The following is an 8,480-nucleotide window of genomic DNA, read 5'->3' as shown; positions in this document are numbered from 1 at the left end:
CCCATTATCAACATCTTCCACTAGAGTGGTGCATTTGTTAGCAATTGTTGAACCTACATTACACATCATAGTCACCCAAAGTCCAAAGTTTATCTGAGGATTCACTCTTGGTGTTGTAAATTTTATGGATTTGGACTAATTTATAATGATATGTATCCTTTATTATAGTATGTTATACAATAGTTTCACTGCCCTAAAAATCTTCTATAATGCCTGTTAATCCCTCAACCCCTTAACTCCTAGCAATGTGTCTTTTTTAAAATTGCTTAATTTGTGGCAATTTGTCGTAGCAACAATAGAAAAAATAATACAGGTCCCAAGCATACTCAAAGGCTCTGTAGGAGCTTATAGTCTTTTACTTTCTTTAATCCTTCTATTTTTTATTTATGGGTGTTTTTTGTGGGACTTGCGAGAGAATTTAAGGTTAATTTGATAAACCAACTTAAATTAAGTCAAAATATATTTAAATAAGAGTTTTTGTACCTTGATCTAAAATGGTGCCTCTAGCTGGGAAATTTAGACATATTATTGACTTGGCAAACATTTTACACAAGCAACCAACTCTCTTATCATTTCTTATGTACTAATACATATGCACTACCATGCATTTCCTTGAAGAGCTAGTATTGATTGTTATTGTTGTTCTAACTGGACCAGGATGACATGGTATTTTTATATCTAAGATTTTCTAATTCTCTGGAAAGTGAAATTTTCACTGTTATGAGATGATCAATATATCTTACAGATACAGAAGCTTATTGAAAAGTAAACCTTACCAACAGTCCCATTGCCAAATATCTTTGTTTTCTAAAATTAACTTCTAGGTTGCTTTAAAAAATCACTTTGCCAGTATATCTGAAATGTGGTTTTACATGCATAAATTTATGTATTGTGAAAATAGAAGTATGACTAGAAAAAGTTAAAGTTTCAATAAATAGATCCCATAGGAAAATGCTTGTACTTTTGGATTTATGAACACTATATTTGCTAGTCTTTCAAACTAGTTCACAGATTAATTATGCCATTTGCATTCCCTTAATCTGTTAAAATGCAGCTCCCTATAAAACCATTGACTAGATTCAGACTAAATTAAGTATCCAATTCATTTAGCATCAGGTTAGCCTTACAATATTAGAATTAGACAAAATTATCACTAATTTCACAAGGATTTTCACAAGTTCTCATTTGCATATGTAAATTTTCAGTGCATGCTTAAGTAGACCATACCTGTTTTAGGCTTCTACTGTAAAAAGTCCACATTTTCAGTTAATAATGTGATTCTAAATACATCATTGAGTTTTTTTTTTTTATCTAAACTCCACTAATTCAGACAAATGTTTAATTAGTTCCCAAAATCACTTAAAAACTTTAAGTGAAAGGTTAAGCAATCTTTTCAGTGGTTGCCTCTACTAAAACATGTTACCACTTGCCTGAGGAATAGATGGAGCCTCATAGAGAACCCAGACACTATGATCCTTTACTGATTTATCTCCATTCCTCCTTAGATCTGGTTCCAGTTCTGAGTCGGATTTTCAGATCTGAGTGGCAGAATCTGGTTTTAAAGGATCAACTTTACTACACATCAAAACAGTAAGTGCTGTAATGCTACCTTGAGTGAGCAGTGGAGAGTGTGAAGTATATTTAACTCAAATTTCAGCTTTAGCTTTGAAGAGGTAATGAGCCTATACTGGTCAAGGGGTCAATGCAGCATCTCTCCTGTGGAAGAAAGAACAGGAGATGAATATTTTCTAACTACAAGCTGGGACAGTGAGCAGTTTTTCAGTTGCAATGTGGTGGTGGGTGGAAGATAATTAAAATCTTTAGATGTGTATTCATCAGACCCTACTGCTCCTGCCTCATTTATTGCTGACCATGAAGGAATAAGGACCCAAATAACCCTAAAACTATGTCATGGTTGTCAGAAGCCTAGGTATTAAAAAAAAAAAAATAGACAACAGCCTTTTAAAAAATATTTTATTTTAAGGCTAAAATTAAAAGAAAACACAGTACTAAGAATGAGAAGTTTGTTGTTCAGTTGCTAAGTTGAATCTGACTCTTTCCTACCTCATGGACTGCAGCATACCAGGCTTCCCTGTCCTTCACTCTCTTCCAAAGTTTGCTCAAACTCATGTCCATTGAGTCATTGATGCCATTCAATCATCTTGTCCTCTGTCACCCCCTTCTCCTGCCCTCAATCTTTCCCAGCATCAGGGTCTTTTCCAGTGAGTTGGGTCTTTGCATCAGGTGGCCAAAGTATTGGAATATAGAGAAACTTGGATGAGTGCATGCTAAGTTGCTTCAGTCAGTTCAGTTCAGTTCTCGTGTCCAACTCTTTGTGACCCTCTGAACTGTAGCCTGTCAGACTCCTCTGTCCATGGGATTCTCTAGGCAAGAGTACTGGAGTGGTTGCCATTCCCTCGTCTAGGGGATCTCTCTGACCCGGGGATCGAATCCAGGTCTCATGTCTCCTGCATTGGCCGGTGAGGTCTTTACCACTAGCTCCACCTGGGAAGCCTGTTGAGAAACTTAACAGTACTCAAAATGTATGTGGCTCTTGTGTTATGGCAATACTAGGTGAAAACAAAACACATAGAGAATGAAGATGAGAAAATATTTTTTAAGTACCTTGACAATTATGTACTTAATGAAACTTTTCTGGCTTCTGATTTATTACAGTCAACACCTTCAGAAGCTGTTTGTTAAAATAGATAAAAATAACTCTGCAGGTTTAACATCATTTCCTGGATCTCATTTGGAAATTTGTTGTTTCCTGACAATAGTGCTTGTCAGAGTCTTGAATATTTAAGTTTTAAATCAAGAAACTCAAAGATAAATTGTCCTTGATACTGTGCTGAGTTAACATTAGATGACTGTAACACTTGTTTGTTGCACTCTTTGGTCATCAGATACAATTAGCGGATACTTTCATTGTTACCAATGTTATATTAAAAATTACAATAAGGTGTTTACAGCCTTATTCTTTTTCTAAGGCATGTGTAACCCAGCTCTTTTCAATTATGCAAAGAACAGCTTCCCTTCGCGTTACTTGACTTGTCCAAATATTAATTTTTTCTCTAATTCTCTTCTCTGAATCTGTTCTCAGCATTCTATTCTTTAACACTCCTAATTATAGTCTAGGTCTTGCTCAAGCTCTGTAGACTTGAAATTCTACACTCTGTAGAGTGTGAAATTCATTAATGAGTTGCTCTTCGTTGTATAGATTTGTTTTAAACTCGCAAGAAGGTGGCATTATTATTATGTTTTTCGTTTAAAGGTGATTGAGCAGGTAAGGCTCATTGCTGAATCATATATAACAGTATAAAGGAACATATAAAAATGATTTTCTCAAATTAATATAAAGTTCCACTGAAATATCTATGTAATAGCAGGAAAAGAATGATTTGATTTTTTTTCATGAAATGTTTTCTGTTCTCTGACTAAAGATTACCTAATTTGATTTATTTTTACTGTTTTTTAAACAAATACATATGAAAGAATATATTATGCTTATGTTTTTTTAATTAAATCTTATTTTGAGATAACTTTAGAATCACATGCAACTGTAAGAAATAATACAGGAAAATCCATGTATTCTTTGCCCAGTTTCTCCCATAGTAACACTTTGCAAAACTATTGTACAACATTACAACCAAGATATTGACATAGATAGTCAATATTAAGAAACATTTCTATCTCAAGGTTCCATCATGTTGCCTTTTTATAACCACATCTATTTCCGTCCCACCTCACCCTCTTCTTAACCTCTAGTAATCACTAATTCCTTCTCCAGTTTTATATTTTTTTTGTCATTTCAAGAATGTTATGTATACATGGAGTCATATATTAATGTAGGCTTTTGGAATTGACATTTTCCATTCAGCACAATTCCCTGGAGATTCTTCATGTTGTGTGTATTAGTAGTTCATCCTTTTTATTGCTTCTTAGTATGTTATGGATGTACAACAGTTTGTTTACTCATTAAGGACATCAGGCTGTTTCTACTTTTGGGTGATACAAATAAATAGCAAGCTGTTACAAACATGAATGTACATGTTTTTTGTGTGAACAAAAGGCTTCAATTATCTTAGGTAAATTCCTGGGGGTGCAATATTTGGGTTTTATGATAGTTGAATTTTCATTTTCTAAGAAAATTGCCACTATTTTCCACAGGGACTGTACCATTTTAATTCCCACCAGCATTTGGGATTTTGATCAGTAAGTCACATTTGGTCTTTATGTCAGCTTTCATATTTAGATCTCCAATTGATCTATACTTGTTTTATTTTTATAAAGTAAGAATTACAATTTACTATTTTTCTGTATGATTTTCAACTGCATCCAACTGACCACCATTCTGCTTTAATTCAGGTGAATATAAAGATGTGGGTCTATTTCTAGACTTTATAACATTTCATTTATCTGTCTACCTTTGTGACAATATTACACTGCTCTTACTACTGTAGTGTTACCATCGATCTAGTACTTAGTAGTTAGTTTAAATTCTCCAGTTTTGTTTTTCTTCTTTAATATTGATTTGTCTATACATTTTAGAATCAGCTCGTAAATTTCTACAAAAACTCAGATTTTTTCACTTGGATTTCATTAAATTTGTAGGTCAGTTTGAGAAGACTGACTTATTTACAACTTGAATTTTCAAATGACTAATATAGTATGATGTATCTATTATTTAGATCTTTGTCAATTGTTCTCCATAATATTTTTAGAATTTTACCAAGTGCTGTGCCTACCTTTATTGACATGATTATTAAATTTCTCTCCCTTTTGTAGTCAATATTGCACAATATATAGATTGACTTTTCAAATGTTGAGACCACCTTGAATTCCTGTAATCAACACTGTTTGTGATTCATAATCATTGTTATTTATTATTTATCACTAGACCTAATTTGCTAGTATTTTAATTAGTTCATTACCTTCATGTTTATGCGAGAAGTTGGACTATACCTTTATCAAGTTTCGATGTCAGCATTGTCCTAGCCTCTTGAAACAAATTGTGAAATTTCTCTTCTTTCTCTATTTTTCAAAAGTGTTTGTATAGGATGTATAGGATTAGTGCTATCTCTTCCTTAAATTTTTGTTAGAAGGATTTTTTCTTAATTAGAAGAATTTTAATAGCAATTTCAGTTTTTGAGAGATAAAGGAGCATGCAAATATTTTTATTTTACCAATTTTGATATATTTTGTTTCTAAGGAATTTGTCTGTTTTCCCTATATTGCTGAAGTAAAGTTTTTGCTATCTGTGAGCTTGTTGGCAGTGCTTCGCTCTCTCTCTGTTATTCTTATTTAGTCTTAAATTTTTGCCTTCGAATTTTCTTTATTGTATACTTCTATTTCATTTTCTTCTCATATTGTCATTATTGTTCTAGTTTATTTGGGTTAGTGTTACTGTAGTTTCTTAAGAAACAAGATATTGATTTTTAACCTTTTAGATTAAGTATTTCTTTAAAACTATATATATTTCTCTCTAAGCTCTGTTTTAATTACATTCCATCCATTTTGATATATTGCTTATTAAGTTTGGAGAAGGCAATGGCACCCCACTCCAGTACTCTTGCCTGGAAAATCCCATGGAAGAAGGAGCCTGGTAGGCTGCAGTCCATGGGGTCGCGAAGAGTCAGACATGACTGAATGACTTCACTTTCACTTTTCACTTTTATGCATTGGAGAAGGAAATGGCAACCCACTCCAGTGTTCTTGCCTGGAGAATCCCAGGGATGGGGTCACACAGAGTTGGACACGACTGAAGTGACTTAGCAGTAATCATTAAGTTAAATTTTTTCTCTTTCTATTTCTTTTTGTTTAATACATTTTCTTAAAATGTGTTTTTTAATATTCTAGCAAATTTGACTTCTTAATGAATTTTGCTTGATGTTCAAATTAACTCTGTTGTGGTCACGAGAGTACTGAAATATTTTAATTATTGAAATTTGTTTAAGCTTGTATCCTCATCTAGCATATGGCTAATATTGTTGAGTTCTGTGAGTCCTTAAAAAGAGTATTCTGTCATTGTTGGGTATAATGTTCTAGTTATATTTTCAAAAATTGCTTTACAACTAATATGTTTATTTTCAAACAGAATTCCAAAAGGTAATATTTCATGAAAAAAAGTTTATCCCTTTCCTTTAACTATATGAAATTGAATGATGAAAGGATTTATCCATCATCCTTTGTTTAATGTGAGAATATCATTGACTCTATTTCTTAGAAGAAATTCCTCCCTTTATATTCTTTTTCTAGCAATTTAGTTCAAATCTGTTCATCATTTGACAAGGTAGTGGTAGATCTGAGAAAACAGGCTTATCGTTTTGGACTCCATTTAGAAAATACTATTTTGAGAATAAATCCCAAAGTGTCATTCTTTAAAAAAGGGAGTAAGAAAAACAAAGCTAATAAAATTATAAAGAGAAATCTTTCTTCCATCTCATTGTCACTCTTGATAGTGCAATCTAGATTGAGGTGCAGAGTTGAAAGAGAAATAATCCGTATTTACCCTTTGTGCAGTTGTACAGAAAAGCGGAAATAAAGATGTCAGCACCTCTTTGCAGGAACATGACTTTGCTCCTTCTCTACTTGATTGCTGACTAAATTCTAGCAGCACTTTGATGATGATTTGAGAGTTTGGCGTTATCCTCTGTTAAATGTTCTGCATGTCTTAGTGCAACTCAGAAGCCCCATATTATCACTGTAACCTGCAATTCTGAATGTATTAAGCCTGTTTATACCACCATTTTCTGGGCTTCTCTTTTCTAACTCATCTTCCTTCTTGCCACAGTTCTCCCTCATACATCTGACACTTTCCCTTTTCTTTGTTACTTAGTGAAATGAAGCGTGTTTATGCTATTGAAGGTCCTCCCCCACCCCCACCCCTGACACAGTCAACTATAATCTATTGCTACATTACATGAATTCCATTATTTTTCCACTGTGTTAACTTCAAGTGCCTTAAGCTGAGTTCTGGTACCATGGGACCAAAAGAACTAGAGTTTGTGAAAGTGAACTTATCACCAAAGCAATATATCTATAATTTAATAGATTGCTTATTCATTCAGGTATCTGTAAGATTTCCCAGGGAATTTCACAAGTTATGCCATTTAAATAAAACCCATTACATCTCATGTTCAAGGCAGAATAAACTAGATTCTATTTGGAACATTCAGAAACAACAAACACTGGAAGGACGAGACATTTAAAAAAAAATAAAATTTCAGTAAACTTTAAGATATCACTTTCTAACTTGCCTAATTCACATCTCCTTGGACTCTTTCTCATTATTATTTACCTGAGTTTTAACAATGCATCATGTTTCTGTGATGGCATCTTAAATGTATTTTGGTATAAAGTCCAATAGCAAGTCTTGTAATTTAAGAGAATAGTTAACTAAAACCCTAGTGTAAGCCATAAAATCAAGCTCTAGAACACTTTTCCTTCCCCCAAAACAGAGAGAGACCACAGGAGCTCATAGGATATTGTAGGAAAGTTTCATAATTTCATCCCTCTCTGGGCTCTTTTGTAATATAATTTTATTTATTTACTTATTTTTGGCTGTTCTGGGTCTTTGTAGCTGCATGGGTTTTTCTCCAGTTGTGAGCGGAGACAACTCTCAGGTGGCCGTGCACTGGCCTGTCATTGAGGTGACTTCTCTTTTGCAATGCGTGGGCTCAATAGTTGTCTCATGAAGTTAGTTGCCTGGCGGCATTTGGGATCCTCCTGGACTAGGGATCGAACCCATGTCTCCTGCATTGGCAGGCAAATTCCTACCCAGTCTGCCACCAGAGAAACCTCACTTTCTGGGATCTTAATTATATACCCCAAGTACTATGCACTGGATGACTTAACAGATCCACAGTCTAATGGTGCAGTCTTTGGGATCTTCTTATTAAGTGCATTGCTTTTTAAAATGTCAATGATAAAATAAAAAATCATCCATGACAGCTTCTGTTTTCTCCATTGTTAAAAGATAAATACTACTTTACTTAAGTAGAGACCAAATATTTGATCCTTTCACCCCTTGAATTGATTGTGTTTATTAACAAAAAGTCATAGAGAAAATTCAAACCACGGTTACACTAGAACATGGAGAGAGTTTAATTGAATTATACAACATTACTAACTTAATTCCAAGGTCAGGTACTATTTTTAAAATCTGTAATGACAATACTCACTACTGCTTTTCTGCCTATCACCAATATTGTAGCCAAAGATTTGCAATCCATTTTGGTTTCCTTTTCTCTTTTCAGAAAGAGATATAAATTTAGACTTCTAGATTGCTTATCAGAGTCGACATTAAGACATTCTGGTGACTAAATGGCAGGAAGAAAATTTTTAGGCACAATAAACCACTTTTCTGCACTCATTTCCTTTTTCAATGACTTTTTGCTATCTGTGTATGATGATAGAACAGGAATGTGAAGGAGCACACGACTGGGTGAGCCAGCTCTGGTCCAGCTCTGACATTATTT

This window comes from Dama dama, chromosome 28 (genome assembly GCF_033118175.1).
Source record: "Dama dama isolate Ldn47 chromosome 28, ASM3311817v1, whole genome shotgun sequence".
Taxonomy (NCBI): Eukaryota; Metazoa; Chordata; class Mammalia; order Artiodactyla; family Cervidae; genus Dama; species Dama dama.
The sequence above is the reverse complement of the archived record's forward strand: the minus strand, read 5'-3'. Positions refer to the sequence as shown.